Source organism: Piliocolobus tephrosceles, chromosome 10 (genome assembly GCF_002776525.5).
Source record: "Piliocolobus tephrosceles isolate RC106 chromosome 10, ASM277652v3, whole genome shotgun sequence".
NCBI lineage: Eukaryota > Metazoa > Chordata > Mammalia > Primates > Cercopithecidae > Piliocolobus > Piliocolobus tephrosceles.
In genome coordinates, this window is record NC_045443.1 from 27,821,415 (window position 1) to 27,846,735 (window position 25,321).

Here is a 25,321-nt window from a genome sequence, read left to right on the forward strand (position 1 = left end):
TTTTTTTTTTTTTTTTTTTTTTTTTTTTTTTTTTTGGTGGTTGTTGTTTTTGTTTTTAACATAAAGGGACTTAAGGAATATTCAGACCCCAGAGACTCAGCACTGGGCAAGCCAGCCATAAACACTTCCCTTTTTTTTTTTTTCTTTTTTGAGACAGAGTCTCGCTTTGTCACCCAGGCTGGAGTGCAATGGCGCGATCTCGGCTCACTGCAAACTCCACCTCTCGGGTTCAAGTGATTCTCCTGCCTCAGCCTCCTGAGTAGCCTGGGACTATAGGCATGTGCCACCACGACTGTCTAATTTTTATATTTTTAGTAGAGACAGAGTTTCACCATATTGACCAGGCTGGTCTTGAACTCCTGGCCTTGTGATCCGCCCACCTTGGCCTCCCAAAGTGCTGGGATTACAGGTGTGAGCCACCATCCCTGGCCAATGCTTCCCTTTTTACATGCATTCGATCTGTGAGACAGTGAGAAATTACTGAAGTTTGAACTTTTGTTCTTTCTTCTTCAAAACTTGAGATAATGTATACAGTCCTTTGCATATAAGAAGATAGAATGAGTGTACTTTTTATCTCCAAAATTGTATGTAAGGATATTTGAAAGGGAGTCAAGTGTGTAGTTTAGAAATGGTCTTCCTAAACATTCACATAGCTCCTTTCACAGAAATAAAATTCTCTGAGCCCTTTTCATTATGATTTACCAAGTCTGGTCTTGTTTTTACTGTTGTTGTTGTTGTTCTTTAAAGAAAACTCTTTTCTAGTTGATTTCTGGAAGTTGAACGGCAGGGAGATGAAGGTACCTTAAAGGTAAATTTTTGTATGACTAACTTTTCTCTCTTGTGCTAATTATACGTGCTTTCACTTTTCTCCAACAGACTCCAAATTCATCTTCCCTCTGGCCTTTGATGTGTGTCTGTCAGCTAATATTTTTATACAGATAATATTTTCAAGTTCCTGCCAGAAGAATTCCAGGGAATACTTTCTCATCTTGCTTTCCAGGTCTCTCCCACCTCTCTGCCTCCCTCTTCCTAATCTGCTCTTTGTTCTTATGACGTCCCCTCTTATTGTCCCGGGCCACCAGCCCCTTTGACTCCCCTTCTAGGCCAGGTGCTGGCCAGTCACCTCACCGAGATCCCTGGTAGCCCTCAGAACCCTTTGTCTTCCTGTCTTGTGCCATGACTGCCTTGTGATCACTGCTTCCAGGCTGTAGGGCACTGCTAAGCGAAATGATGAATCACTACTGTCTCTTCAGCAGACTAATTAATAGAAGGCAGTCCTTTGATTCTTCATCTCCTGTTGACTTCCCAACCCATTTCCTTCAATAGCTCTTATTATGTTTTTACACAGTTTTTAAGTCCCAGTCTGCAGTCTCCACTCAATCTCTAAGGATGACGTTACCACTTTATTTTATTGAGAGGATCTGGGTCAGGGGACACAATTCAGATGTCAACAGGGGCCATTGAAATTATTGAAATGAAAGGGATGTCAGGCAGGAGCTGTTGTAGACTTGCAGGATGCTGGCCGTGCCCAAGGAGGGGCAGCACTGATTGGAGTCTGGGGCAAGCTGGGCTCAGTATTGCTCCATCTTCTGTATTCTCTAGAAAAATCAAATACCTGGTTTTCTAGTGAAATCTCTACATGTTGAAGTCACATTTTTGGAAATACTGTGTGGACTAGAACAAAACACATCTGGCAGCTAGTTGTCTTGATTCTAGGGCTTCTCTTTCTTTTTTCACCTCATCATATTTCTCTATATCCATTTGCCAGCATTTCTTTGTCTCCAGGGTCAATTCTTTTCCTTCCTGTCTCACACGTCCAGTTGTTGTCTCTCTACCTTTTATCTGCATAAAAACATTCAGGACATCCCCCTTCCTAAGCACATAGCTAATGACTCCTCCTTCCGCGCGCTTGCCTGTGTCCTGGTGTCCCGTCTTTTCTTCATTCTTTCATACTGAGTTTATAAACAGTGAAGGGGTCTATGTTCATTGCTCTTACTTCTTCACTCCTTCTTTTAACCCCTACAATCATTTGTCTTCACGACTTCTCTGAAGCTCTCTCATTCCCTGGATCCTGTGATTGTACTAACCCGAATTTTCCTCTCTGAACACTGCTTTGCCATCTGTTTTCACCAGCTCATCTTGCTACATCCTAACCATGTTATTTCTCCATCTTACTCACTTTTCCTTCTTGAATAGCCCCCATAACTACCCTTAATTATAAGTTTTTTTTTTTTTTCTGGTTTTTCCTAGTATTTCGTCTGCGCATCTCATGTGACAGCCATACCATATTATGTTAGATTACATTATAGGTCATTAATGTGCCTCTCCTAATGTATCATGATTTTTTTTTTCCCCAGAAAGAGACTTTACCTTATTATTATGTTTTTTGGGTCCCCTACAGCATGTAGCCCAGTGGTAGGTATCAAATACATTTTTTAAATAACTTTCACATTATTAATAATTAAAACCTAAGACCGTAGGATACCTCTGATACTGCCACCACCAAGCCCTGCAGATTAGAACTTAGGAAGGTTTTTTTGCTACATGCTAGGTTTGGCCCATGATATCAAAGAAAAAACTTCGTCTCTCACTTGAATGCTTCTTCCACAGAAGATTAACTCTGTGATTGTATTCCAGGACAGCTGACTCCACCTGCTGTTTGCAAAATAGGGAAGATATATTATCACATAGCAGAGATGGGTTTTCTTCAGAAGTACTGTTCTAGACAGAAATTGGTAAAAACTCAAGTGAATCAAAATCCTTTAGGATAAAACCCCATTTAGAATAGTGATGGGGGGCAGGGGTGAAGAAAAGAGGTAGTTCCTCAAAGTTAAGCTTTAGTTTTGAGGAGGAGATTTTAACTTTTAATTATGGATAACAACTACTAAAAATGGATAATAATGAGGACTTTTTGGGGAGTGGGTGAGGGCTTATTGTTTGCCAAGCTCTCTATGTGAATTACATCACTCAATTCTTACACAATAAGTGGGAATTATGGAATCTCCATTTTATAGATAAGGACCCTGAAGCACAGAGAAGTTAAGTCAGCTTGTTTAAGGCCACACAATCAGCGAGTAGTGGAGCTGGGCTTCAGCCAAATCCCAGAGTCCATCCTAGTAACCACTCTGTACCGGAAAAGAGAGTTGAGGGGTGAAAGAAAGGATCAGTCTGGAACATCTGTTTCCTACCCCTGTTCCTAGGATCTATATACTACTTTATAGCAAGTCTGTTCCTGCCCCAAAGACAATTTTGTGGCACCTTTGCACATTGTCCCTCAGTTTGTCTTCCATATTACTCAGTGTTAGCAGAAGAGGAAAGCATACTAGTTTTGTTCCGTTCTAATTTATAGCAATAAAAGGCAGAATATCAATAAGGAAAAATTAACCTACCTGAATTTTAAAGGTGAACTGGAATGTGTTAAATTGTACCTGCAAATACAATTCAGACCATGGGATACTCTACAGTCCCAATAACTCAGTTTCTTCAATGAATAAGTTGGAAGGAAAAAGAAAAAAGATGAAGAACGAACCTGTAGATTGAAACATTATTTAAAGATCTATCAACCAACCACAGTGGTGGGTCCTGATGAAACCTCAATTTAAACAAATGGTTTTTAGATACAACTTTTATAAAATAATTGGGAATGTGATCACTGACTAGAAATGGGGTGATGCTGGCATAGAAATTCCTCTCCCTAACAACAGGAATTATTGCTAATTTGGGGGATATGATAATAGTCTTACAATTACCTTTTAGACATACGTACTAAAATATTCATGGAAGAAATGATAGGATTTCTTGGATTTGCTGCAAGATAATATGGGAGTATGGGTGGTGGGAGGATTGATGGAGCCAGATTGGCATGGGTGGTGATTGTTGAAGCTGGTCATGGGTACTTGGCACTTCATTGTATTAATCTACTTATGTTGGTACATCTTTCACATTTTCCATAATGAAAGTTTCAGGAAAAAAAAAATAAACCGGTAAATCCAACTTAAACAATAAATTGTTTTAAAACTTTAAATACTTAAGGTATTTTAAAGTCTGGAAAGGTTGTTTAGTCTCAATGAAGTTTAATCCTGGCTCAGCATTCAGATCAAGTAGATATTGTCAGGACACTGACTGAAACCCAAGGTAAGTTTCTATCCCATATCATTATGGAGACATTCTGGACTTGAAACAATTTAAGAGATGGGGTATTGCTATGTTGCCCAGGCTGGCCTCAAACTCCTAGGCTCAAGCAATCCTCCTGCCTCAGCCTCCCAACTAGGTGGGATTGCAGGTTCTTACCACAGTGCCCAGCCAGACTTTTTAATTTTTAAGGGCAATGGGAAAAGTATAAAATTTGCCTTTAATCTAACTCCTATTCGTCTTAAGAGAGGACATGGCATGGACCCATAGTGGCCTCAAAAAGCTGCATTCCTTGATGATGTCATGAAGAAGCGTCATGGAATCTCACAAGAAAGAGAAATTGTCATTAATGCTGGTCAGGCAGTTAGGCAAATGTAGCCACAGTAGTCTTAGAAGTTATTTTTTTCATGTTTTCTGGGTCATTAGGGAGATTTTGTTCTTAATCTCAAAAAGTACTGCTGTATTCTAGTTTGTATTGGTTGACTATTTAAAATCAGTTTGCAGGGGAGAATGTTCTTTTTCTAGAATGTCTTGATAAATTAAGCTTAGGATAGTGTACTTAATTACTGATTTCTGTAGAAGTTAAGAATGCCAGTGTTACATCTTTCTTCACGAAGCCCATCTCATTCAGCTTCCAACTGTGTAAGGATGAGGGGTGGAAGTGGAGGGGCCTTATTTTGCTTTGGAAGTCAATAATGATGCCAGGATGTTCTCACATCACTGAGGGCTTGTGGGTGTGGTGGGTCACTTAACAGAGCCGGCTTCCCTAGCTAGCCTTCTCCTTCCATCCTCTCCTGGACTTCTCCCGTCTTTTAGACCCTTCCTTCCTAAAATTATTTAATGGCTTTGCTTCCATGACCTGTGTTCTCTCCCAGTGCACTTACCAAAAACCCATCTTGTTGCTGACCACTTTTAAATGGATGAAGTTCAGCCATGAATGAACCCAGGGCTCTTTAGTAAACCTTCCGGACTTGTTTTTCCAACTACATTGTATATGTATTCACCAAGAGGTTCCATAGGCTTTTGGAACTCAAATGTGATAAAAATTTAATTATGCACCCCTCGCCACTTTATTTTACGTCTTCTGAATTCTCTGTTCCCAGAGAGAAAAAAGTCAGAAACCAGAGTCGTAGAGTCATTAGTGATGTCTGCCCCTTCGTGCCCCAATTGAATCCCCTAAATGCTTTTCTCAGTTTTCCTCTTCCCTGCGTTCTCACTGCTAGTTCATGGCCCTGATACCATAATTGCATCCCCTGCCTCCAAATTCATCCTCTGATGTGGTCTCCAGAACGATCTTTTGAAATTCTAATTTGATGTTGATTTTTCTCCCGCTTTAAAGCCTTCTGCACTGGGCTGTGAACCTTTTTCATCAGAGTACTGTTGTCATCAAACTTGTGAGCATCTCCTTCAGTATGTGTATTTATTATAAATAATACACACATTATTGCACGGATATATTCAATTTTGTAAACACACCTACAAAGTAGAAGTCTCATATTATCTTTCATACAACAGAAATAGTTAGGATGGCTGACTATGCCTTCTGGTCTGACTGCTGAAGGCACTCTTTGATTCACCCCTCTGCTTTCCTGCCTACTGGCCTTCTGTCAAGAACTCTCCCCTCCTCATTCCCACATGTTCCTACTCACCTCAATCATTCCTGTGCATATATCTACACTTTTGTTTTGTTTTGTTTTTGAGACAGAGTCTTGTCCTGTTGCCCAGGCTGGAGTGCAGTGGCGCAATCTCGGCTAACTGCAGCCTCTGCCTCCCAGGTTCAAGCAATTCTCCTGCCTCAGCCTCCCGAGTAACTGGGATTACAGGTGCCGGCTACCACGTCCCGCTACTTTTTTGTATTTTTTAGTAAAGACAGGGTTTCACCATGTTGGCCAGGCTGGTCTCAAACTCCTGACCTCATGATCCACCCGCCTTGGCCTCCCAAAGTGCTGGGATTGCAGGTGCGAGCCACCGTATCCTGCCGTATCTACATTTTATACAGTTTCCAAGTATAGGTATTTTAGATCCTGTTCTCCATGGTCTTTAGCATTATAGCCTTGATAATTTCTTAATTTTATTGCTTTGACTTCCCCAAATTAATTAAACCATTTACCATCTCTCTAATATTGGATATTCAGATATTTCCAATTACTCATTGTTATTTAGAGTTCTGTAATGAACACCTTTGTGTATATAATTTTTTTCTGCTTTTTGCAGATTATTTCCTTAAGACAAATTCATTTGGATGTAATTAGTGACTCTTACTACATATCATGCATTAATGCTTTCCTAAAGGTTTTGTATTAAATACAGTGCCACTAACAATGAATGACCAGCAATTTTTCTACAACATCGCCACAGTGAGTGTTCGGATTTTGTGTGTGTTTTGGTATATGTAAAATGGTAACTCATGGCTGTTTAATATGCATTTTTGATTACCATTGCAGATGAAGTTTTCCCCATATACTTATTTTTTTTTCTAATAAGACTAGGATTTCAATTTTTTTCTTAAAATATATACACTTAAATGAAGTTGTATTTTACATACTATATAGTAATCATTCCTTTATCAAATATGCAGTTCTGTTAGCTTCTCTAATAATAAAATAGCTGCATCCTATTCTGCCTGTTTGTTGGATGAGAAAACTTGAGGCTTAGATAGGCTAAGTAACTTGACAAATCATATAGCTAAAAGTTGTGGCCGTGGGGTATTAAAAGTCAGGCTGATTTATTTCAAATTCTACCCTCTAAGTCATCTTGCTTGCTTCCTTTGACAAAAACAATACCTATTGTTTATAATAAAATTATGAAATACAGATAAGCAAAATGAAAAATTAAATCACATTAATCTGAAATCCTGCCACACAGTAACAACCACTGTCAACATGGTGTCATATGATAGCATACCTCCGAGGTAGACACAAGACCCACTGACTAGGGGTGGGAGAGGTTTTGAAAAAATGTGCGTGTACCTCTCCTTTCATCTCCCCTCCCACATCTCTCTCTAATTAAAGATGTTACTGGTAGTAGACTGCTCTGGGATCCGTGACGAAGGGGAAGAAGAAAGTGTTGAAAGCCATAGATGGTTATCTTTCCTGACTTTTATGTGTGTGTGTATTTATGAAAAAGCAGATCCTTTAGTATATCATGAGTGTCCTTCTATGTCATGAATTACTGGTAACCACTCCTGTAACTGGTTCTGCTTAATATTCTGATGGATGTACCTCAGTGTGCAGACATTTAGACTGTTTCCATTTTTTTAATTGTAAATATTGTAACATTCTTGTGAAAAGAGTATATATTTATCTTTGCTCATTTTTCCATGTTTTTCTTGTAAGTCTAATACATGTAGAATGAGAGGCCAAAGGCCATTATATTTTTAGGGCTTTTGATGAGCGTTGTCAATTGCCAGTTTACCAACCAAAAAAGCAGCTATCAATCTGGTCTGTGGTAAAATGAGAAGGAAAATGTGGGAGGAGATGAACCCACCAATCCATTTTATTTTTTTCCTTAAACACACATGATGCAGAGATCATGGTTGTAATCTGACAATGAAAATGTGCCTATTCCATGTGGGACATTTTATGGGAAAGAGTCTCTGCTGTTCTTGTGGGGTCAGTAATGATAGAGTTCATAATGGGCCAACCCACTTTTCAGACCTATGATGACCTCACTGGGGTATGTTAGTTCCTGCAGTTCTACTGACATGATAAAGTGTTATATTCCAGTGGGCTGAAGTCATTGCTTTTATTCAATCACTATACAAATTTCACATTAGTTCAGAATGGCCTTTCACAATGCTTGTGGGATCTCAGTGGTTTGACTTCATATTTTTTGAGTGATATTTGCAGTAACATATTGGTTAGTGATTGAGTGGAAGTACTTGATTTTACAGGATTTCTTGGATATGGATGCCTGAATTTTGAGAGTGGTGCAGTCATTTCTTGCACATTTTCAAAAAGGATAGAACATATTTCAGGACATTTATAGAATGCTTTTTTTCTCTGAGGACATGATGACTGACTATAATCCGCAATCTCTGATTTCTACCCTGATGCTTCAAGAAGTGTACAAATAATGGGAACATCTACTCTAAAGTTCTTGCCCCTAACTGAATTGAAATCCACTGTTTAAATATATTGTTATGTAATTTTACACTATAATTCATATTTTAATATAGTTTTAATATATTGTTATGTAAATTTTGCACTTCAGTCCATATTATTCTCATATAAAATAAAGTTTTAAAATATTTGCCGCAAAGATAAATCGGTATATAGTTTTTATACCAGGAAGCTGAACCATGTTCTTTGCTTCACTAGGCTGCCAGTACAGTCTCATATAGCATGTTACTGTACATATGTTTAGTTTTATATAAAACTTTATGGCAGACTTTAATCATTTCAGTCAATTCAGTCAAAATTTTCAAAGAATGACAACTTTTGAATTCTACAACTGCTCAGAATCTTTGAATTATGATCTTACTGTGGAAAATAAAAATAATTTGGCAGTATTGGCAAAGAAAGCAAGCCATTACTAAACACTTCAAATATGATTGCAAAGCAACATGTTAATTTAAAAACATGTGGGCCTTGTTTGATGTAATATGTCAGTAGATATTACAAATACTAAAATTTTGGAACCTCGAGGGAAATTGACTACACTGACTTTTATTTTGGCATGGAAAATGGGTTCACTGAGGACTTTGGGACATGGGGGTATCAGATTATTCATTGAGCTAATATTTACAGCACAGTGCTTAGTACTGTGGGAACACAGAAAAAAACTGCACACTAAACCTTTTAAAGCATGAGAGATGAATCCCAAGCCCTCATCCATCCTCAGATTTGCAGATATACCATAACATGTAATTTCTTCATCTCTTTAATGTCTATTTATTTTATTGGCTAAAGGCTATCACTTCCTTATACCACTTGATCTTCACTTTGATTGCTAGGACTGACTGCTGGCTTTTTTCTAACAATCCCACAAAGAAATAAGTTTGAAGTTTGCTCATGAGAGTTACTAGATAGTCAGAAAACAAAGCTTTCTTGGAATACAGATGTTTATTGGTTGGCTGGGCTCCATGTAACTAACACAGCCCAAGCTTGTGATTGGAATTTGCTTCTCAGCTAAGTTAGCTCTACTTGTCAGGGACTCTTCATCTACAATTTGAAAATGCCAAGCTCTATTTGAAAGAATCTGTTATTTGAGGAACAATGTCTTATTGAGAAAGCAAAACAGACTTTTGGAATATTTAAACAGTGAACATTAATATGTGATTAAATACCCGAATTAATGGGTGGTGGAAATAGTACCGGGTGTTGGCAGTGAGAGGAAAGGAAGACTACTTAGGGACATAATGTGTATTGAGCCACAAATATGGTTTTGAGCGTGTTGCTAGTAGAGGTTTTCATGTTGGCAGTAGAGGAGAAAATAGGGTCTTTAACAAAGGGTACAGAATGAGTATGGCCTCAGAAACAGGAGTAGATACGATATACTGAAGAAAAAGCCAGCCATCCTGGAGGCGTGAAGACCAAAAATAGAAGGAGATGAGGTTGGAAAAGTCGGAAAGGCAAGATGTGGAAGGTATTTAATGTCAAACTCAAGGATCTAGACTTTACTCTGTAGACATTGAAAACCAACTGGAGACTAGTGTAATTAAAAAGAAAGTTAAAGGCTGGGTGCAGTGGCCCATGCCTGTAATCCCAGCATTTTGGGAGGCTGAGGTGGAAGGACTACTTGAAACCAGGAGTTAGAAACCAGCCTGGGTTACAAAGTGAGACCTCATCAGTACAAAAAAAATAAAATAATAAACTAGTCAAGCTGGCACACCTATATTCCTAGCTACTCAGGAGACTGAAGCAAGAGGATTGCTGGAGCCCAGACTTTCGAGGCTGTAGTGAGTTCTGATTGTACCACTGCACTCCAGCCTGGATGACAAGGTGAGACCCTGTCTCCTGAAAAAAAAAAAAAAAAAAGCCCAAAACAACAGTGAAATGGTTAAGACCGTCTGTGCACGTGAATTGGTGATGAGTAATTTAGTGCTATATTTTCTCTCTATTTATTTGGAATCTTATAAACCTATATTTCAGTACAGAAGGGCACTGAGTCACACTTAGGTGACATATTTCCTCCCAAAATCCCAGCGAACTTCAGGAAGTGGTGGGGGTGATTCAGCAAGGGGATATCTTCCTGACCATGTGATAGTTGTGCCTGCATAGAGCTCTTTTTGCCAGGCTTTGAGAACAATCTTTCCGTAATTTCTGTTGACGCTTACTCAACGTTTCCTCAGATGGAAACTTGGGGGTAAGACTAGATGGGAGCAAACTTGGAAGATTTAGAGTCTCTCTGCTAAGTCTTCCTCCTGAAGCTTTTCTGAAAGGCCTGAACCTCCTGGAGAGGCCTTACTTACCAAAGAAAAGATAGATATTGGTCAGTTAGCTTGATTCTTTGATTACTTATGATTAAAAAAAGAATATGATAGGCTTTTATATTCCCAGTACCCCAAGATTGGCTCTAATCTTAGATGGGTATTAGAAGTCCATGGAAGTCCATGTATAGTCTTATTTTAGGTATCTTAACCTAAATTGTGCAGAGGTATGTTTTACTGGATTGACCTAACCTAACTAACAGATCTTTTGAGATTTTATTTTGTATAATTCATAAAATGGAAAGTATTATCAATGTAGCATAAAGATTAACAAATGAGCTCTGGAGCTGGTCTGCCTGGGTTCTGGTCCTGATTTCTCCACTACTTAACCTTGGGCAAGTTATTTAACTCCTGTGCCTCGATTATCTCATTTAGAAGATGGAAATAATTTACTTCTTTCCTAGGATTTTTGTCAGAATGAAACGAACAAATTTGTTGTTTATTTACTAAGAGTAAAGCTCTTAAAATATTGCCTGGTATATACGTTCCCAATAAATATTGCAATTAGTGTATCATAAATGAAAAAAATTAAAGCAGGTAAAGGTTAAGTGATTAAGTGACTTAGGTAGTTATCCGGCAACATGACTACACCAGGATTAGCATTTCTTATTTTAAGACAGTCTACTGAAGTAGCTGGTTTTTTAGACCAGAGGTCAGCAAATCTTTTCTTAAAAGGGAAGATATAAACATTTTATACTTGTGGATCTTACGATCTCTGTTGCTACTGCTCAACTCTGTCATTGTGTCTTGGAAAAGTCAACCACAGGCAAAATGTAAATGTATGGGTGTGGCTGTGTTCCAATAAAATTTCATTTACAAAAACAGGTGGCAGACCCACATTTGGCCTTCTTACAGACCCTTGCTTTATTCACTTAAGTCATATCTGAAAGGAGACTACAGATTCCATTTCATTTTGAAGGCTGAAATATGGCATTATGTATTATAATAAACAAACTTTGCTTTTTAATGATTGTTTAACATATTAGTCTCATGATGGTCATACTTTAGGATAGCAAAGGGATTTAGAAAATAAACAATAGTAACAAATGTGTTTTTTATCTCAAAGAGATCCATAGAAATCACTTATTTAATGGTTGGAGAATTATCTTAGAATTTGAGACCTGAGGTTGTGGGCAGGATGTTAAGAGTTTGTTTGATTAAATGGACCCAAATATAGACTGGTTTCTTTTTTTTCTTCTCTATGTATGGGATAGGTTTGTGAGTCAAATAAAAAGCTGTTTGTAAGTATGCTTGTTGTTTCACTAAGGGTTTTTCTTCTAGGAATGTTGTTTGCATGGGTTTGGATTTTTTTATGCCTTACTTTTCAGTTTGATAATGTGTTCTTGTTTTCAAATTAAACTTGTCATTGAGCCTTTTTGCGAGTGGCTATGTTGGTTAGTTAGTATTTATAGCTTAAGTCTGTTTCTGAGGAAATGACTGAAGTCTCTTTGCATTCAATCAAAACTGTAGAACAAAGAACATCTTTGACTTACTTAAACCAGTCCTATGATGAAAACTCGAAAAATATAATGGTTCATGTTTATAAATGTTTTTGTGTATTCAGTCCTGGTTAGGCCAAATAATCAGAGCTCTGTGCTGAGGAAGGGATTGAATATATTCAATGCCTGTTAGTTAATGTGAATTTCTCTGGAGCACATTCAGGCAATGCTTATTTTCTCATAATCCTCCCATCTTCCCATCTTCGCCTGCCCCCCTCCCCACACCGCCACCACCGCTTTTTTCATTTTACATATTGTTTTGAATTGGATTTTATAGAACATAGGTTTTTTTTTTTTCTTCTTCTTCTTCTTCTTCTTCTTTTTAAACTCTTCTATTAATTTTCTCCTTTCTCATTCCTAGCCAAGAGCCCTAATCCAGGTGAAGCATGTAAACCTTGCTCATGGAATTCCCAGCAAGGAGGCTGGTGTGGATCAGGGCAGGGCCTGGGAAGTGACTAACTTGCAGAAACCCGCTGTGTCTTGTTCTCTTCTGGAGACCCCTGCTTCACCATGTTGTGAACATCTGCAGCCCCCTACTGCACCCTAATCTTGCCGTCTTACTGTTGATCAGTCCTCATGGAAGTGTAGGTGCCCTTGCTTCTGCTCATGATGTTCCAGGGCAGGAGATGAGGGGGCTGAGTAGGAAAGAAGAGAAGGCCCAGGTCCTGTCTGCTCAGACCCGAGCTGACCTCTGCCCTGGGACTGAGGCTGGGACTTGCATTTTACCATAAAGGCCCTATGACAGGTGGTGGTTGGATTTTGGTGTTAGATTAGCTGTGTTGTGGACTGACCGGGGTTTTCTGCACTAGCTTTTAATCTAATTGTTACTTGCTTCCATTGACTGTTTCAGCTCTTTCATAAGCAGCTGGAGGAACCACTTCCCCAACTAAATCTTGGGTCTAAGTATGAAACATGAAAGTGAAATCGCACCGCACAAGGCTGCACATCCACTCACCTCTGCCTCTGCTCTCAGAAGCACCTGAGGGTGGGATTCCTAGGAGCTCACTTTGAAAACTGCTCATTAACATGACTGTTTACTTTCAGAGCACAGCCTAGTCTTAAACTTGAGCTTACCTATGTATATATCATAAATTACTTAAAATTTGCTGGGATTAGTGTGTATATATGGGCCATATATGAAACCAGCTGTAGGAGAAAGTAGAACGTCAGATACTTACCTGATGTGATTTGATGGGGTGTTGAGAAGTTCCACGATGAAAATCCACACCCCCATTCATTCCTGAAATTCCATAGTCAGTAATGCATTTTATTTCACTGTTAAGCACCTGCCTTTTCTGAAGCTTTTTTTTTTTTTTTTTTTAAATAAAAAATGTCCTCATGAAGGATATCCATTAAGTTGTTGCAACCTTGGAGCTGATCCTTTTGCTTCCCTGCTTGATTAAACATCTGGGGTTAATGAATCCTCAAAAGGACAGATAGAAGGAAGGAAACAGCCACATCCGTACGTCATAATTTTGTCTGGGACAGGCCCTGACTCTGTATGCATTTGTAAAACACGTGTGGCAATATCTCTTGTATTTAACTGGGAGACACCTTGCTTTCTCCTTTGGATGCAGATAGTTCTGAGGTATTTGAAGAGATGGCATCTCAAAAGGAACTTCCACTGTTCTTAAATATTCTTTTAGTACCAAAATATATTTTATTACTGTATCATGGTGAGGATATATGTGCCCATATATACTAATGGGAATTTTCCCCTAAGTATGAGTTATTCAAGAGATAAGAGAATCAGAAATGCAAGTCTGAAAAATAATGTATGTATTTCTACATATTTTATACAACTTGTTCCTGTTGGACAACAAAATAATAAATTGTGGGCATTTCCTATTTTTTTACCTTAACGACAAAATATTGCAAAACCATGGTTCATTCATTTACTCAACAAACATTTATAGAGTACCTACCATGTGCTACTACTACTTTGTGCTATAAAAATTAATGATGGTGGCTTCAGCGGAAAAATTAGTCATCAGGGAATATTTGAGGTTGTCCAGTAACTGAGGAAGGAAGGGAGAGAAGGGTGGAGTGCTGGACGGGGACGAAGGCAGAAGGAGGATAGGAGAGAAAGGATGGATGGAAGGAAGTCCTTAACACATGTATTGTTGTTTTTAATTTTACTCATGTTATCTAGTTTAATGTTCTTTATATAATCAGCCATTTGTCACTTTTATTTTTTCTGATGTGCTAAAATTTTCACTTGTCGTTTTTGTATTTGTTTCTTTTCAGTATACAAGAACGTGTGGATCAGTTTGCTAAGTACATCCAAGATTTGAAGAACTGAAATAAATCAGCATTAAACCTGCTTTTTAAAAACGTAAGTGAACTCACTTCTGGCCATGGTTCATTTCAGACCTCTCTAAAGCCTAAAATTACCTCTCAGTGTGTGTGAATGTTTTTCCAGGAGTAAAGTTACTTGACTCTAGTGAGTCTACTAATTAAGTCTAGGAGTGTTTGTATCCACTCCCCCTTTTAAAACCTGTGAATTCTAAGAGTAGCACGAGTAACATAGGTGGCTGTAGGATTTAGACATAATGTGGCAGGCAATGAGCAAATCTTCATCTGGCACCGAGAAGGAAAACAGACCTGGTAGCACATAAAATAAAAAGCACAGCCCTCTTCTCGAGTCCTTCATCACTCTCCACCTCACAGACCATTTCACTACCTTATCTACACCAGGGAGAATTGCTAGTTGACACATTAATGACCCAGTAGGCATAGAATATGAGGTGTTGGTTTCTCACAAACATATTTACCCACTTCCTCCCTATTTCTCTTGCTCATTAATAATAACTACTATTTATTGAGCTTCTACCAAGTGACAAGCATTTGATTAATTTGATTCCATATTCATTCTACAAATAGTGTTTCTGAATGCTTGCCATGTACCAGGCATTACCCTGACACTACTTATTACCTTATCCTCATGGCACTCTTGCAGGGTAGGAGTTAACACTTCAGTGATCTGGATGAGGATACGAGAGAGGTAAGGAGCGTGCTGACGGTCACCTAGCCAGTGAATGTGAACTGTCTGACTTTCTCTGATTTGCCACATCCTAAAGCATGTTTAGATGGTTTTCCTGGCATGGATGTCAGTAAGAGATTGGAACCTCCTGGATCGTATTCATATTGGAATGTGATTCTCTTCCTTTTAAACCTTGGCTGCAGTCACAGAAAGGAAGGAAGTTAGAGAAACATCCTGTCACACAGCTTTGGTACCTGTGTGGGGAGCTAAGAGATCTGATGTCCAGTTCCAGTCCTTTCATGAATTTCCTCTGTGTCCATGAGCTACCTAATGTCCATGGGAAACAGTTGATCTTATGCCATCCAAAGGGCATGGACCAGATGCTCTCAAGGGTCTGTCTGAGTCAGCTCTTTGCTGAGGGACCTTATGCATGGAGGAAAGTGCACACATCGCTAAGTGGATAGCTTGATGGAATAGTTGCTACAAAGTGGACACACTTCTTCAGTCAGCACCTTGATTAATAGAAAATTACCAGCACCCCAGAGCCCTCCCCACCTCATGCTCCAGGAGCAACCAATATCCTGCCTTGTGATACCTTTGTTTAGTTTGTCTTTATGAATATAATCATACAGTGAATATTCTTTTGTTTTGCTACCTTGTTTTGAATCTACCTTGTTTTGCTTATTATGTTTGTGAAATCTACAATATTATATACAATATTTTTTGCATTCTCTTTGCTCTAATGCTATTCAATTGTATATCTATTTTACGGTTGCTGGACATTTAGATAGTCTCTTGTTTGGGCATATTACTAATAGTGCTCCTATGAATGTGTTGTGCATATCTTTTGGTGATGATTCTATTTTGTTTGTTCAGGGACTAAAGTAATTTTAATTCGTGGCACTTCGGAATGATGTTGAACTTTAGGTAGCCAAGTGATTTGTCTGCTTCAATGTGATGTTCCAAACTGCTTACTCAACAGGAAGATGTTTTTGTAGATTACTCTTGTGGGGTGTGGCCAGGTGGAAGCCCTCTCTGATATGTGAGTGGTGTGGTGGGGCTTATTGTCCTGGCAGAGAAGGGTCTCAGTTGCATGGTACAGAAAGGGACTATGTAGGGGAAGAAGAAATAGATCCAGAAGAGAGATGTGTCTGGATTCCCATAGAAACTGTCAGGATATCTTACCAATCAGATCAAGAACCTGGAAAAGTAAGAGCCCCAGGGAAGACTCAGCTTACCAGACCCGACGTGTCTAGGGAGACGAATAGAGAAAGAAAAATGGAGGCAGGCCTGAGCTCAGAAGGAGCTCTCAAAGAATTTTCTGAACAAATTCATTAAGCCTAACTTGTTTGAAGGAAGTTTTGAAAAACCAGTCCCTAAAAGTATGAATCTTGAGTCAAGAATGAACTTAAAAGTATAGAACTAGGAAAAAATGTATTTTCCCAAACAAATACAGGATGTGAGCATGTGGTGAGCAGAGCACAATTCCACCACTTTCTTGTCTTATGACCTTTTTGGGTCAGCGTCCACATCTGTAAAATGGGGATGGTAAAATGTCCACTCCTAAGATGCCCCCAAATTTTGCTGTAACAATTGACTACAGTAGTGTTAGTAGTATGCTTCAGGGCCCATAGACCTAGCACTAAAAATGATAGTCATCATATTTCTCATTCTTGTTACTAAGATTACCCATTTGTATCTGATACTTTATGAGAGTTTTCAGATCACTTTTAAAAAATATGAGACTTCGATTTTTAATTTCAGTGTAGTGAATACTAACAAAAAAGATTTTTCTACTTGCCTCACCTTACACTGAAACTCAGAGGAAGGATGAAAGGAAATATTTGTCCATGTGTCCTTGGCACGTCCCTCCCCAGGGTGAGTCAGTGAAGACACTCTTGGTTTTCGGAACTGGTTTCCTTGTTCAAAAAGAGACCAGCGGAGCTGAGATTTATAAGAAAGTAGGGTCATTTTGCACAAAGGAAATTTGTAATTGTATATATTATACTTTTTTTTTTGTTTTGTTTTAAAGAGACAGGGTCTCAGTTTATCGCCCAGGCTGGAGTGCAGTGGTGCGATCCTTGCTCACTGCAGCCTTGAGCTCCTGGGCTCAAGTGATCCTCCCACCTCAGTCTCCTGAGTAGCTGGGACTACAGGCATGTGCCACCATGCCCGGCTAGTTTTTAATTTTTTTATGGAGACAGAGTCTTGTTTTATTGCCAAGGCTGGTCTTGAACTCCTGGCTCCAAGTGATCTTTCCACCTTGGTGTCCCACAGTGCTGAGATTACAAATATGAGCCACTGCTCCTGTACTTTCAGTCTTAGGTGTTCTGGGAACTGGCAAATATATGAAATTTCATTTGCCTAAGAGTGCAAGCAACACCCTAGTCTCTCCTCTGTGCCAGTGGTCCTTGAGTTCATGCATGATAGTGGTGAATGCTGTCTTGTTATACCATTTTTGAGGATGAATGGACCCAGGTACAAGAATGAGGTGGGAGCCCCTTGTCCAGCTTCATCTCTGTCTTCTCTGCATTAGGCCAAGGAAGGTTGTGGGGCAGTAGGGTTAGCTGTTCACTCATGCCTGCCTGTATCATCACTCCACCCTGTAGTGTAGTAGTTTGTAAGTAGTCAATTTGTAGCCACTGAGATAATGTTATCCCCAAAGAAAAGCATCTACTATGGATTTATCCTTTGCACCATTTTCTCTGTACCCTTTTTGCAGTCTTTATCACTTTCATTGTTATGTGGGGAGTGGGGTTTTCTATCTCCTGACCGTCTTTTGTGAACTAAATCTTATTTTATGCAATTTGTACTAAAAATTATAAAAATACTGCTTGGGGATGGCAGTCTTATTTAGAATTGTGTCACATGTTTGTTTTGTGCTTAATTGGTTCATGATAACTTGGACAATATGTAAATGATCTTGTTTTCATCATGGAACTCACAAAATGTTTTCCTTTCCATTTTTTTTCTTTAGTGCTCTCTCCTTTTCCTACCAAATATCTAGGCTCACTTTTACCATCAGATAGAGATTTAGTTGGGCTTTTAGAACTCTCCCTTCAAGCAGATGCTTTGTGTGTGTGTGTGTGTGTGTGTGTGTGTGTGTGTGTGTGTGTAGTTTGTGGGCTGTTAGAAGCTATTTGCTCATCTTGTCAAAGCCATAACAGTCTTTTCATTCTCAGTTGCTTTGCTTTCTCCTCACCTCTGAGGAAATTGGCAGCCAATGACTTTGATTTTTTTTTTTCTTCTATGAGACAGATATGCTAGCGTGTGACTGTAGACAGAGGAAGAGTTTGCACATTTAGCAAACGATCAAATAAGTGGCGTGTGGATGTGTGTACATACATGCTGGCTCTATAACTGAACAAGTGGTGTTTTTTCTCTCAAGTCTCCATGCATTTATACATTTAATTAGGAGGCTCAAGTATCTGTGATGCCTTTTAGATATATAGCCCCAACAGTTTTTTAAGAAGGGGGAAGAGGGTCCAAGACAATTTTTACTCTTATTTAGTGGATGTGTGGTTTAATGTATGATACGTTGGGGAAACCTGGGTTCTGACTCCATTGTTTCAGTGAGCTATGGTTTCCCATTGTTTTGGGAGTAGAGAAGTTGGGGAAGGGATCTCAATAGTTCTTAAATCTATTATTTAGCAGTAGCTCAAGGCTGTGTGCATCATAATCAAAGAAACGAGATTGAGTCCCCTGGGTGTGGTCTGCATTGCTTCTGTACTGTAGCTATTCTAGTCTTCTGGTCAAATCACAGCCCAGAGCTGCTTCAGCCGATAGGAGACTTAAATTAGGGATGTGCAATTTACAGCCACTGTAGCAGGATCCATTTAGTCCATAGGCAGAAGATGACGTGTGCTCTCTCTGTAGAAATTATAGCAGCTTTCAGATGGAAATAGCCCCGAGAGTTTCTTGTGACTATTACCTTGAGCTGAGGTGTAATCCTTTACCAGTGGTGGAATCCTAAGTACAATACAACAGTTAATTGTCTTCTGTGTTTTCATCTGTGGTTCAGAACACAAATTGTTATTGTTCCATCAGCTTTTCTTGCTTATTGTTTGTTTTTTACCTAATTCCTTTATTGTTATAGTAGTAGTTATGTGACATAGTTAGGCTTGACATAGTTAGGCTATTTGATACTGTGATATTAAGATATTTTCGAGGAAAAGGTCATCAGCTGTCTTTCTGGGCTATTCTGGGCATTTTGTACTCTATTTTGGATCTAACTTTTCTTGCTCTTGATTTCTGATTAGCTGTTCTTCCTCTTTGCTTTGGCCTCTCAACTTGCTAGGAAGCTTTTCAACAAATCTGCTCTTGGATGACTGCTTTGTTCAACAAATAAACATTATCTCAACCTTGGGGAAGAGTTAAGAAGACACAGGATGGAACGCTCTGTTAGATGCTTCTGGTTGTAAGCATGGCATTCCTGGAACAGAGAAGCTAGCTTCCAATACATTGATGTCCGGAAGTTGTTTTCCTGCTTGAGGAGGTCACATTTCTACCAAGAGAAATGTGAATTCTGAGGCATTTTCAAAAGTTTTGGATGATTTGGTGAGGTTTAAATTGTCTTATTTTTGATAAATTTTTATAAATTAAAGAATGCATTGTTTGCTTAGAAGAGTGGGATTTTTGATTCTTCGTGGTCTACATTGGTCTTACCTGAGGTCGCACACGGGCCTTTCAATAAGATTGGGCCTACTGTGTGGTTGGGATAGTTGAAAGCCAAGTATCAAGCAGGAAATAAGAGTAGCAGATCTTAAAGCATTAGAATTCTCATAAGCGAAAAGAGCAACACCCAGGAAAAATCCATTTACATTTACTCACAGTCCCCCTGGCCTGTGGACCTCTTTTCTCCTCTTGTTAGCCAGCAGAACAGCAATCTCTTCTTTGCAAGACTGTGGGTAATTCCATGGGGACAGAATAGGACAGAAAACACCAAGTGCCTCTATCCAGAGGGTGACTTTTGTTTCCTCACTTTGTGGCCCCACTGAATTCTCAGAAGGTAAACTGAAAGAACTCAGAGTGTATGGCTGGGTTTTTGCACTCTTTACCTGATAAAATCAGTTGATTCTTGTTTTTTGCGGTAGTTGTGCTCTGACGTGATTGTGAGCACTGAATGACCAAATACTTTTCCTCGGGGAAGTGCAGAGGCAGGTTCCTGCGAGCCTTTGACCACAGCGTTTTTGCCAACTGATCAATACAGAACCTTGTTGTATGTGTGTTTCTGTTTAGACATAGACACCGTTTTCACATATGTTGTTGAGTCATTAACACTGACACACACCCAACAGCTTTGTAACTCAGGCCTGAAGGAAGCTGACCTCACACACTGGTTTCATCCTTGAGGCACGGCCTCATTGCCTCAGGAGCACCAGGCAGCCCTTCCACACTGCGCGTGGAGCCATTTTAAACAGCACAACGATTGATGACAAGCACAAACATGTGAACAATGTGAAAAATGTGGCACAGAACAGACCATGAAAAGGACACTTTATGGCAGGAGGGCTGAACTGATGCAGGAAAGTGGAGCATTGCCTTGTTCAACCTGAGCTGGGAACTCTGCGAGGGTGACTCGGAATTCTCGCTCCTTTGCAGGTGTCCGTGAATGAGTGTGAAGGTACTAATGTGGTGGTTGCAAACAAATTTTAGCAAGTGGGCCAATTCGCATGTGTCAACTGCATAACAGAAGCAAAGTAATCCCAATTATTGTGATAGGAAACTTTCTCAGTCCCACTGTGTGGTTCATGTAGAAAATTATCATTTGTTGTTGAACAAATGATAATTAGCTGTGCTGCCAGGCTTTGAACATTTAGAAAAAGGGAACGGCATCATGTATCCCCATGTCCTTGGCGTGAAAGGTAATAATGGCCAGCACCTAGGGGCATCTCAGCAAGTGAATGAATCCTAAATAAATGAATGAAAGAGCAGGGAGAATTCTTAGTGATGCCTGATGGCCCACTGTAGGGCACCTTAGGAGTCTCATGCATCGTTTTAGCCTAGATATATCATTTCCTGCCCACTGTGATCCTTAAATTAACTTGCATAAATGTGCATCAACGGGCGGAAACAGTAGTGTCTGACTGTGAAAGGAAATCATGTGACACAGAGGTTATGTATCATGCTCATTTTTATGCACAGCCCCTAGCACGTTAATGTTCATTAAATGGATTTGAATGAATGAATGAATTTAAATATCTGGAATACTTAGAAATGCAATGGCTTTAAAAAACTTTTTAAATTTAAAACAGAGGTGACTTTGTAAGTCACTTTGTACTATAAGTCTGTACTCAGAGGAGTAGAAAGATATGGATATTCTTTTGTTAACTAGCTTTGTCTATTATATAAAACTGAGCTTTGCCACTCAGGAAACATCTACGCTGTGCTGTGTGCTGTGTCTCCCTGCACCCCCCTCATATAAATATCCAGGGACGAGAGTTAATTAAAGTAGAAGCTAGTTAGGCTTTCTGAAAGGAAATGACATTCAATTTCAGATATTATCTGTCTAAATTATTTCCTGCAGATGAACTGTTCATTTTACGAATTATTTATCATGGAGGTAGTGTGTACAAGAAACTGGGCCAGGGGCTTTGGAGCATGCAAAGATAAGCAGAACATAGGGGCTTTTGTCTAGTGGGAGGGAAAGAGATAAGTGCACATTTTTGTAAGTCTGGATAAAATGTACACTAACTACAGGTAAAAGCGAAGTGCTGTGGTGGCATAAGGAAGAGTGAGGTTAATTCCAACCTGCTCTGTTCTATGGAGGAGCTTCAATATAACCTGGGTCTTGAATGCCCATTTGGGAGTGGAGGGGCAGCAGGGTAGACTGGAGAAGTAGCACATTAGGGCAAGAAGAGTTAACAGCATAGGCAAAAGCACTGGAGCATGAAGGTACAAGGAGCAAGTAACATAAAGGTTCTGGAGTGTGAGGGGCAGGGGGGGAGTATTGTGAAATAAGACTAGAAAATTGCCTCAGGATCCAATTATAGGGAGATTTAATGGTAGTTTGCTTGAACTTTATTCTGTAGTCATTAGGAGCAATAGCAGATACTAAAACAGAGGAATCGTGTGACAGCAGCAGGTAAAATTTGTAAGCACTCGTTATGTGCCAGGTACTAATCCTTACCATAGCCCTTTGAGGCTAATACTATTAGTATGGCAGTTTGTAGATGAGGAAACAGCACAGAGAAGTTAAGTAACTTCCCCAGGATCCACAGCAAATAAGTGGTGGACTGGGAATTGAAGCCAGGAAGTCAGACTTAAGAACTTGGGTTTTTAACCTGGGATTGAAGAATAAGATTCGGAGAGTCTTTGAACTTTTTAAATTATTTGCAAAGCAGTCAGTATATATGAATATGTGCATTAGTTTAAGAGAGAATCTATGGCTTTAATCATATAAGAGATACATGCTTAAAAATGTTCATAAAGACTGTATAGGCCAGGCATGGTAGCTCATGCCTGTAATCCCAGCACTTTGGGAGGCCAAGGTGGGCAGATTACTTGAGGCCAGGAGTTCCCGACCAGCCTGGCCGGCATGGTGAAACCCTGTCTCTGCTGAAACTATAAGAGTTAGCCTGTGTGATTGTGTATGCTATAGTCCCAGCTACTTGGGACACTGAGGCATGAGAATCACTTGAACCCAGGAGGCGGAGGTTGCAGTGAGCAAAGATCGTGCCACTGTGCCCCAGCCTGGGCAACAGAGTGAGACTCTGTCTCAAGAAAAAAAAAAAAGACTATAAGAGCACCCTCTTTCACTCTCAGAAATCCCCCAGAATGCACAGTACATTATATAGTGACTATGCCTGTTCTTTTTGTTAGGTAGGAAGAAGCAGAACAATCTGTCACTGCTCAAAATAAAAGAAAATGTCCAAACAATTTGAAGAAATTATTAGTATTATCAGTGTCAGGCTGTTCTTGATTTGTGAGAAACAGAAAATTTAAAAGACGGTATTTTGAAGGTAGACATCAGATATTCAGGCTTTGAAACTTGCACAAATTTCAAAGGGCAGAGGACCTATCTCCCCATTTGGCAAAAATTATTCTTTTTAATCTCAGCAAAAGCTAGATAAACTCCTGAAATCTTATATCTTCTGGAAAAATACCTAGATGCTAGTCTGCTTTCAACTGAACCAATTTGCCTTTTTATGGTTAGGACTTGAAGGATGAATATTTACCAATCTATGAGACTGAAAATTCTTTGCAGCCAGCTGTGAACCCAAAGGCAGGTACCAGGATGAATGAAGAAATCCAGATTAAAGAATTGCCCAGTTTAGATCACTTGAGAAATCAAATTAATACCTAGGTTTTGTTTAGAGTAAATGTTTTAATGTTTTAAATATATATAATATCAGAAGATATTACTGTCGGCCAGGTGCAGTGGTTCACGCCTGTAATCCCAGCACTTTGGGAGGCCAAGGTGGGTGGATCACGAGGTCAGGAGATCAAGACCATCCTGGCTAACACGGTGAAACCCTGTCTCAACTAAAACTACGAAATAAAATTAGCCGGGCTTGGTGGCGGGCGCCTGTAGTTCCAGCTACTCAGGAGACTGAGGCAGGAGAATGGCGTGAACTCGAGAGGCGCCAGCCTGGGGGACAGAGCGAGACTCCATCTCAAAAAAAAAAAAGATATTACTGTCATACAAGTGTAGCAGATGTAACACTTTAATAGAGATCTGTACTACTTACTTACTAGTGTTTTTCTTTATATTTTCCCTATCTTTGTTTTCTCTCTTTTTTTTCCCTGGACTCTTTGAAAGTAAGTTGCAGATATCATGACACTTCTACCCTTAAATATTTCAGCCTAAATTTCCTAAGAACCTAGTCCATGTTCAAAACCAAAATATCCTTTACTATATTTTTTGTTTTGCTTTTGGTTTTGATCAAAGAGTCCATCAAAAATCACAAATAGCAATTGGTTGTCATGTTTCCTTCATCTCTTTTATGAACTGTCTTGTCTCCCTGTCTTTTTTGTGTTTCATTATGTTAACATGTTTTAAAAGTCAAAGACAGTTGTCTGGTAAAATATCCTATAGTCTAGATTCATCTAACTGTTGGTGTCCTCATAATTAGATTCAAATTAAACATTGCTAGCAAGTGTACATTGCTTCTCTTCAGAAGGTGTATGATATTAGCTAGGTTAAGTTTAATCACTTGGCTAAGTTGGTGTTGACCAGACCTCTCCATTGTAAAGGTGCCTAATCCTCTTGATAACTAAGAAGGCACCTGTGGAGTAATCTTAAGAGACCATGTGCATGTTTTTTCCCTGACAGTGATTCACTCAATGGTTTTAGCATCTATTTTTGATCCTTATATGAATCAATTATTAAGTTGTTGGTTGCAATATGGTACTAACTTGATTTCTAAAGTGATTTTACTGAAGAAAAATTCTTCTTTCTATCCCCATCCCCTGCTTGAGGAAAATCTTGGCCCCAAAGATGCGTGACAGAAGGATCGATGAAAGTGAAACTTGAAAACAACTATCCAAACACACATGAACTATGAACATGTTTGAAGGGTTTTCTTTTCCTTTCTGAGTGGGTTTGCGGGAAACCTCTACCCTAGGGTGAGAGCTCTTTCTTTTAGAGATTTGTACTTAAATTAATCTTTATTGATACAGGCGAGGAAAAACTAAATAAATTGCTATTTTGGTTTTCTTTTGGACTGAGAGAATTTAATAGTAATGAAATGAATTTTCTTTCAATGCCACAATCTGAAAAGCTATGGTGTATATTATACCATTTGAAAATGCCTTAGAAGTAGTTCCTTATAAAGCATGTTATATTGAAATCAAATGGTCATTAAAACCATGGAATTCCTTTGAAAGGTGGAATAAAGCGGAAATTGTTTTGTCTTGGTACTTCTTGATCTAGACTAATAACCCTTTGGGGGAATTTATCCTGAGGCTTTTTACTCATTCTACTCATGACTGGCTCACTCAGTGAGTGTTATCTGATGAAGATCTTATTTCACTTCTGAAAGCACAGCGTTGTTCTATTTGTTTGAGATATTAGTAGGTGGCAGGAAAAGATTGACTCCAGGCATTGCAATATAAAACCCGCCCATCCATCTTGAAATTGGAGATTGTCCTGTATGCTATATAAGTTCCCCCACTTGCAATGTAGAATGAGGAGACATATTTTTGAAGCAATTAACTGTTCTTCAAAATTTTCTTTATTGTTGGTGTAAAGACTTTAGCACTCTCTAGGAAATCGTTTATAACTTGCTTCATTTTTCTTTTGTTTTGTAGGAGGATTTTAGACACTGTTCTTGTGGC

At 39.1% G+C, this 25,321-nt stretch overlaps 1 protein-coding gene across 3 annotated transcripts in view; it reads left to right on the top strand.

The window, feature by feature from the left end:
• The window catches only part of LOC111540608 (liprin-beta-1), a 170,723-nt gene that overhangs the window by 40,867 nt on the left and 104,535 nt on the right, over nucleotides 1-25,321 (top strand). For all 3 annotated transcript variants that reach the window (XM_023209019.1, XM_023209020.1, XM_023209018.1), the window contains exon 2: nucleotides 14,308-14,395. The gene's annotated coding sequence lies outside the window, so the exon portion shown is untranslated. The remainder of the gene's footprint in view (nucleotides 1-14,307; nucleotides 14,396-25,321) is intronic.